Genomic DNA, 8,250 nt, shown 5'->3' on the forward strand with positions numbered 1-8,250 from the left:
ACGGACCCTGCAGGCCACCGGTACTGCTGCCGCCCTGGCCCCCGCACGCTCAAGTCCTGCTGCTCCCAGGCAGCCCTGGAGGCTCTCACTGGGGTGAACCTGTCCAGCCTGGCCGGCCCGGCCTCCTGCGGTGAGCAGGGATGTGGGGGCAGGGCTGTGTGGGGCAGGGATGTGTGGGGCAGGGCTGTGTGGGGCAGGGCCGGGGGCAGTGTGGGCCCGGGCTCCCCGTGCTGCTGCTGGGACATGGGTCTGCCCGGCCAGCCTGGAACCCAGAGCAGGCCCCAGCCATGCCCTCCTGCCCCGGGTCCCGCTGTGCTGGGGGGGTCATGACTGCCCCATCCTGAGGTGCCCCCTCCTGCAGGAACCCACTGGCACTGCCCTTCGTGGGGCTCTATGGGCTCCTCATCCTCCTCCTCATGGCCATCGACCTCGTTCACTTCTACCGCACCCGGAGCTGCCGCCTCCTGCCCCTCGGCTCCCGCCTGCCCCGCGGCCTCCCGGGGGGGCACCGGCTGCTCTCCCGCTCCCCCCAGCCCCGCGGCAATGGGGTCCCCGGCGGGGCTGATGAGGGGGTGGGAGGGGTTGTGGGGGGGGGGTCCATGGGTGGGGGGGTGCGGGACGTACACACACACACACGCACATGTGCGCACACACATACACACGCACACACACACAGACACACACATACACACACACACTCATGCGCACAACACACACACACAGACACACAAACACGGACACACGAGGTCGCACGTGGTCGGTACCGGCACCTCCGGTCCGCCGGGGGGCGCCACAGCCTCCTCCGCCCCTCCCACCGCCCCGGCCCCGTCACGTAACATGGGCGGTGGCGTCCGCGTTCCCCGGGCGATCGGCACAGACGTCACGAGCGCGATGGAGGCGGCGGCGGTGGGAGCGCGTGGGAACCGGGACGGGGAGGGACGGGGGGGGGACGGGGACGGGAGGGGGACGGGAGGGGATGGGGACGGGAGGGGATGGGAACGGGGAGGAGGGGAGGAGAAGCGGGGAGGGAACGGGAGGGGACAGGGTGGGATGGAACGGGAAAGAGACGGGACAGGAGGGGGCGAGACGGACAGCACGGGGACGGGACCGGGCGGGACGGACGGCTGTGCGGGGCGGCTGGAATGGAGCAGCGCCGGAGGGGTCCCCTGCAGGTGCCCGGTCCGGGGGCAGGCGGGGGCAGCGGGGCCGTGTCCCGGGGCCGCCGCCCTCGCGCAGCCGGAGCCATGCCCGTGCCCCGGTGCGCCCGTCCCAGCCGGTGCCCGTCGGCAGGTGACGGCGGCGCAGCTCCGGGAGCGGGGCAACGCGCACTTCCAGGCGGGGGACCACGCCGCGGCCTGGCCGCATACACGGAGGCGCTGAGCCTGTGCGACGCCGGGCCCGAGCGGGCCGTGCTGCACCGGAACCGGGCTGCCTGCTACCTGAAGCTGGTGAGAGCTGCGGGACCTGCCCGGGACCTGCCTGGGACCTGCCCGGCCGCCCCAGCCCGTCGGGGCTGCCCTGCCCCGCCGCCCTCTCGGCTCCTCCTCCCGCGGTCCCGGCTATGCGCTGCCGGTGCCTGGCAGGGGGCACTGCTGGTGCCTGGCAGGGGGGGCAGGGGGGCACTGCCGGTGCTTGGCACGGGGCACTGCTGGTGCATGGCAGGGGGCACAGCCGGTGCATGGCAGGGGGGCAGGGGGGCACTCCCGGCTGTGTTCTCTGCTCACCTTTCCTCCCCTCCCTCCCTGATGTCCTGTCCTGCCCCACACCCCGGTGGCTCTCAGGGCCAGGACACGGTGCTCCCGTCCATGCCTGCGCTGGGTGTGTGCTCCGGGGCTGCACCTCCCACACTCACAGCATCTCTGACCTCCCACTGTGGCACTGCCTCTGGGCAGGAGGGGAGCACAGGGAACTGCAGGGGCTCTAGTGGACCAGGAGTGCTTGAAAACCATCAGGGGCCACAGGGCACCTTAGGAACCCCATGAGGGTTGTGTCTGGGAAGGATATGATGTCCTGCTGGGCTGGCTCACTGTGCCATGGATGCTATTCCCATCTTCTCAATTCACAATCCTTTCCCAGCTCCTCTGTAAAGCAGTGGGTGCTGCCCCTGCCCACACCAGGCCAGGCTGGGCCAGGCCTTACGGGCAGCACATCAGGCTGATTCTCTGTCTCTGCAGGAGGACTACACCAAGGCAGAGGCTGACGCGTCTAAAGGTACTGTCGGTGGCTGGCAGGGGATGGGCTCCTGTGCACTGCCCACATGGGCACTGAGGGTCAGGAGCAGCCCGAGGCCTTTGCCATGGACCCATCTCCCTGCAGCCATCGAAGCGGACGGCCGGGATGTGAAGGCTCTGTTCCGCCGCAGCCAGGCCCTGCAGAGGCTGGGCCGCCTGGACCAGGCGTCACTGACCTGCAGCGGTGCCTGAGCCTGGAGCCCAAGAACAAGGCGTTCCAGGAGGCCCTGCGTGCCCTGGGCAGCAGCATGCATGAGAAGGTGAGCGGGGAGGGCTGCTCTGTGGATGGGGTCATCTGAGACGGTGAGGGCTGAGCTGCTCTTCCTGCTCTGTGTCAGATGAAGACCATGTCCTGCACGGACTCAAAGGTGGAGCAGATGTTCCAGATCTTGCTGGATCTCAAAGAAAATGATGTGGACAAGAAGCAAAAGGTTTGAGCTGTGGGGAGCGGAGGCTTGGCTGGAAGGCAAGGGGGGAGGAAGGTGTTGGCTGAAGGATGCTGCTGGGGTGAGGATGGGCTTCCTGCCATCAGTGTGCTCCATGGGGAATGCTCTGTGGGGTGCTGCCTTCAGACATGACTCTCTCTCCCCAGGCTGCACAGAACCTGATCGTGCTGGCGCGAGAGGAGGCTGGAGCAGAGAAGATCTTCCAGAGTGATGGTGTGCGGCTGCTGACACAGCTGCTCGACACGGCCAAGGCTGACCTGATGCTGGCAGCCCTGCGCACGCTGGTGGGCTGTGCTCGGGGCACCGCTCCCGGGTAGGTCCCACCATAGCCCAGCTCTCATGTGTGATAGGGGAAATGGGGACTGGGGAGGCTGTGGAGTGTGACAGGCAGGGAGTGTCACTGCCTCTGCCTGCAGCCCTGCACAGGAGCTCTGGGCTGTCACCTGCCAGGCCTGAGGTTGTGACTTGGAGCTGTCCCAGTGAGGTGCTGGGGAGCACCATGGCTTCCCCCAGAGCTCCAGCTGACAGCTGTGCTTGTACCTGCAGACCACAGCCATCCTGGCAGAGCTGGGCGCCCCTCGCCTCTCGGCAGTGCTGGGTGTGGAGCACGAGCAGGTGTCCCTGGCTGCCTGCAACCTGCTGCATGTGATGTTTGACTCCCTGAAGGAAGGGCTGCAGAAGGACTTCCGTGGCAAGGAGGACGCGGTGGTGCTGGGTGAGTGCTGCCTGCTGCAGAGCCAGGCTCTGGGCCAGGCTTAGTGTGAGGTTGGGCTGGAATCTGGGAGCCCTTGGTCATGGCAGCATCTCCTGCCAGCACTGCCATGGTAGGGTGAGGGCTGTGGGGGGAGTGCTCACTGATGGGGACTGTGTCTTCTGGAAGATTCCTCCAAGGACCTGAAACTGCTGATCAAGCACCTCCTGGAGCTGCTGGCTCTGGAAGGGGCCTCTGCACACGGCCGTGACAATGCCCTCAACCTGCTCATCAAGGTGGTACCCAGGAAGTCACCAAAGGAGACCAACAACAGCATGAGCCTGTGGGTGATTGACCAGGGTGAGCAGAGCAGCCTGCAGCATCCCACCCGGCATCACCCCCTTTGGCTCGGGGAGCCTCAGCTCTGCTGTCCTGGGGTGTGTGACCTCATCTCCTAGGCCTGAAGAAGATCCTGGAGGTGGGAAGCACAGTGAGTGGCAGCCCAGGCAGCCTGCCCGTGACAGAGAACAGTCGGATGAGCGCCTCGGTGCTGCTGAGCAAACTGTACGATGACCTGAAATGTGATGCTGAGAGGGAGAACTTCCACCAGCTGTGCAAGGACTATGTGAGGTGAGCCTGGGCATCCCCGGGGCACATGGGGTTCGGTCTCATGCAGCAGCAGCCCATCCCCAAACGGTTTTGCTCTTGGTGATAAAAGCAGGTTGTAGGTTCCACCACAACCGGCTGTGCTGGGTTCAGCAGCTGGGGCTGTGTGTGCCTGGGGGCAGTGGGAGGCATCAGCCTTACCCCCCCCCCGGTGTTCTTGCCGCACAGGAGCTGGTTCGAGGGGCAGGATCTGGTGGGGAAGCTACGGGCCATCCAGACAGTGTCGTGCCTGCTGCAGGGCCCCTCGGATGCTGGGAACAGGGTGCTGGAGCTGGAGGGGATCATGGACAGTGTGCTGTCCCTCTGTGCCTCCGTGCGCGAGGCTCACCAGCTGGTCGCGGTGGAGGCTCTGATCCATGCTGCCGACAAGGCCAAACGCGCTTCCTTCATCACTGCCAACGGCGTCAGCCTGCTCAAGGAGATCTACAAGCACAGCGAGAGGGACAGCATCCGCATCCGGGCGCTGGTGGTGAGCACACTGCAGCTGATGCTGGGCTGTGGCTGATGCTGGGCTGTAGCTGCGGCTGATGCTGGGCTGCGGCTGATGCTGGGCTGTGGCTGCAGGGCTCGGGTCTGCAGTGCTGTGCCCCTATGCCGTGGGGCTCACGAGCGCTGCTCCTCCCTGCAGGGGCTCTGCAAGCTGGGGTCTGCCGGAGGCACTGACTTCAGCATGAAGCAGTTTGCTGAGGGCTCCACGCTGAAGCTGGCCAAGCAGTGCCGCAAGTGAGTGGTGGGGCAGGGAGCTGGGGGGTGGGGGACACACACAGCCATGCTCACAGCCCCTTGCAGGTGGCTCTGCAATGAGGCCATGGACGTGGGCACACGGCGCTGGGCTGTGGAGGGCCTGGCCTACCTCACCTTCGACGCTGACGTCAAGGAGGAGTTCGTGGAGGACAAGGCAGCGCTGCAGGCCATGTTCCAGCTGGCCAGGGTACGTCCGGTGCTGCGGTGGGTTCCTGGTGCTGCAGGGGGTGGTGGGGCTCACACATGGGGAGTGTGGAAGGGTCTGGTGGTGCTGGTGGACTCAGGCCCTGGCCCATCCTCTCCCATCGTGGGTGCGATGGGTGCTGTTACCCCTGCAGTCAGAGGACAGGAGTGTGCTCTACGCTGTGGCCTCCACCCTGGTCAACTGCACCAACAGCTACGACCATGAGGAGCCAGACCCGCAGATGCTGGAGCTGGCCAAGTATGCCAAGCAGCACATCCCAGAGCAGCACCCCAAGGTAGGCAGGGCACAATGCATCTGGGGAGCACGCAATGGGGCAGAGCCTGGGGTCCTGTGGGGCACAGGGCTGAGGCTGGGGCCTCAGAGCGATGGCACCAGGGGAGTGCCATGAGCCGAGCGCTGACCCTGCCTCTGGGCCAGGACAAGCCAGACTTCGTGAAGCGCCGGGTGCGGAAGCTGCTGACGGCCGGGGTGGTGTCGGCTCTGGCCTGCATGGTGAAGAGTGAGAACCCAGCGCTCACCAACTCCTGCCGGGAGCTCATCTCCAGGTATGGGGAGCCGGGTCCAGAGGCTGCCGTGTCCTGCTGCAGACTTTGTGTCTGGGGATGCAGCTCCTGTTAGAAGAACAGGGATGTCAGGGCCCCGGTGCAGCCGGCGCCCGCTGCCGGTGTCCTGGTGCTGCAGCTGCTCTGTCCGCAGGGTGTTCCTGGCACTGGTGGAGGAGGCAGAGGACCGGGGCGGTGTGGTTGCACAGGGAGGAGGCAAGGTGAGGCTCAGCCCTGTGCTGCAGTGTGTGCTGGGGCTCTGGCTCTGTGCTGGGGCTGTGCTGAGCCGGCTGCAGCACTGCCGCTGTGCCTCTGCCTGCAGGCGCTCATCCCCCTGTCCCTGGAGGGCACCGAGGTGGGACAGACCAAGGCAGCTCAGGCCCTGGCAAAGATCACCATCACCTCCAACCCAGAGATGGCCTTCCCTGGAGAGCGGGTGAGCTGGGGCTGCCGAGCAGGGGCCGGTGTGGGACGTGATGGGAACAGGGCCACAGGAGGGGCTCTGGTGGAGCCGCAGTGTGCCCTGGCTGCGGAGCTTTTGGCTCAGCCTGCTGGGAACGGGCTCAGCAGCTCCAGGGCTGGTGATCCAAGGTGGAATCTGCACTGCAGAGACTGCTGGAATGGGTTTATCCTTCCTGGGGAGCAGGAGGTGGGAGACCCTGGTGTTGTGCACCTGATGGCCTAGGCCTGACCATGGGAGCAGCTCTGCCTGCAGGCTGGGCTCAGGGCTCCCCCCGTACCCCAGCTCCATGGGCACAGTCCTGGTCTGGTGCTCAGGGTCTGAGCCCAACACTGCTCTCACAGATCTATGAGGTGGTCCGACCCCTGGTGAGCCTTCTGCACCTGCAGCGCACGGGCCTGGAGAACTTTGAGGGGCTGATGGCATTGACCAACCTGGCTGGCATCAGCGAGAGGCTGCGGTAGGGGCAGTGCTGGGATGGGGGGTGTGCGGGAGCCTGGCCCAGTCCTGTCCATCCCAGAGGGCTGCTGACCTGGGCCGGGAGCGCTCACACATACCCTGCTTCAGGCAGAAGATCCTGAAGGAGAAGGCTGTTCCCATGATCGAGGGGTACATGTTTGAGGAGCACGAGCTGATCCGGCTGGCGGCAACCGAATGCATGTGCAACATGGCCATGAGCAGGGAGGTGAGGGCCGGGCCGGGTGTCTGGGGGGCTCCTGGGCTCCCATCCATCCCACCCACCCTCCTCCTCCTCCGCAGGTGCAGGAGCTGTTCCTGGCTGAGGGCAGTGACCGGCCTGAAGCTGATGGTGCTGTACAGTGGGGAGGAGGATGAGAAGCTGCGTCGGGCGGCGTCGGGAACACTGGCCATGCTGACAGCCCTGCACCCCCCCATCTGCAAGCGGATCCCGCAGGTGGTGAGTGCCCCGCGGTGGGGTGGGGGGACACTGGGACAGCACTGGTGACCCATGCTCCCTGCCCTGGAGCCAGGACAGCCTGACCGAGCACGGGGGCAGCAGGGCTGCGTGGGGCAGTGCTGAGGCTCCTGCTGCCCTGCCTGCAGACAGTGCACTGGTTGGAGATCCTGCAGGCCCTGCTGCTGAGCACCAGTGCGGAGCTGCAGCACCGCGGGGCCGTGGTGGTGATGAACATGGTGGCGGCCGGACGGGACGTGGCCGAGCAGCTCATGGCCAGTGAGGTGCTGGAGATCCTGTCGGTGCTGGCCAAGGACAAGGAGAAGCCGCGTGTGGCACAGGCGGCCAAGGAGAGCCTGGCACAAGCTGTGGCTTACGGCCTCATCCAGCCCAACCCGGAGCACGCCTGATGCTGGGGCTGCCACACTCACTGCTGCACACACTGCTCCGATGGGGGGTCCCTGCTGCCCGCGGGGCCGGTGCCTGACCGGTGCCTGCCGGTGCCTGCCCGGTGCCCCGGGGAGGGGTGCAGGATGGGGATCACCGCTGCCTTTGCCACCGTCTGCCTTAACCGGGAGGACGCGGCTGAGCCCGGCCCGGCGGCGGGTCCGCCCGGTGACACCGCACTAAAGCTGCTCTTGGACCACGGCTCCGCTCCGTCCCTCCCTCCGCCGCCGCCGGTACCGCCTCCCGGTACCGCCCCGTCAGCAATGGCGGCCGCGGGCTCCTCGTGGCTCGTCTTCGGCTTCAGCACGGAGGAGGCTGCGGGGGAGCCGGGTCCGGGCCTCGGCCCGCGGCGGCTGGAGCCGGGCCCGGGGGGGATCCGCCGCGTGTGGCCCGCATGGAGCTACGTGGTGGTGGAGACGGGTGAGCGCCCGCCCGGTGCTGCCCCCGGCCCGCCCGGTTCCTGCCCGCTCCCCTCGGTCTGTCCCGGGCCCCGGGAGGGCTCCTCCACCTTCCCGTGGTACGGTTCCCTGGAGTCTCCCGTGCCCCGGTACTTCCGCCGCGGTGCGCACCCGGTGCGGGATGCACGGGACGGGTGCCCCGGGATGCCCCTGACCCCCCCCAGCCCCGGTACCCGAGGATGCCCTTGCTCCCTATGGGCTGTGCCCCCCCCCGGTGCCGGTACCCGGGATGCCCTTGCTCCTATGGGCTGTGCCCCCCCCGGTGCCGGTACGCGGGGTGCCCCCCCCGCTCACGTGGTTGCTCCGGTAGGGGCGGGGCTGGAGCTGCGGAGCGCGGGGGTGGCGGCGGCAGCTGCGGGGGCTGTGGCGCGAGGCGCTCCCGTCCGAGACGCACGTGGTGCTCCGGTGGGCGGCGGCGGCGCGCGCGTGGCGGGGGGGGCGGGGCTC

The 8,250-nt window shown here is 67.4% G+C and overlaps 1 pseudogene; it reads left to right on the top strand.

Moving 5' to 3' along the window:
• The first annotated feature begins 860 nt into the window (after positions 1 to 860).
• On the top strand, positions 861 to 7,342 carry LOC117438343 (protein unc-45 homolog A-like; annotated as a pseudogene).
• Positions 7,343 to 8,250: the final 908 nt, after the last annotated feature.

The sequence above is a fragment of the Melopsittacus undulatus genome, unplaced genomic scaffold (assembly GCF_012275295.1).
Source record: "Melopsittacus undulatus isolate bMelUnd1 unplaced genomic scaffold, bMelUnd1.mat.Z mat_scaffold_149_arrow_ctg1, whole genome shotgun sequence".
Classification (NCBI taxonomy): Eukaryota; Metazoa; Chordata; class Aves; order Psittaciformes; family Psittaculidae; genus Melopsittacus; species Melopsittacus undulatus.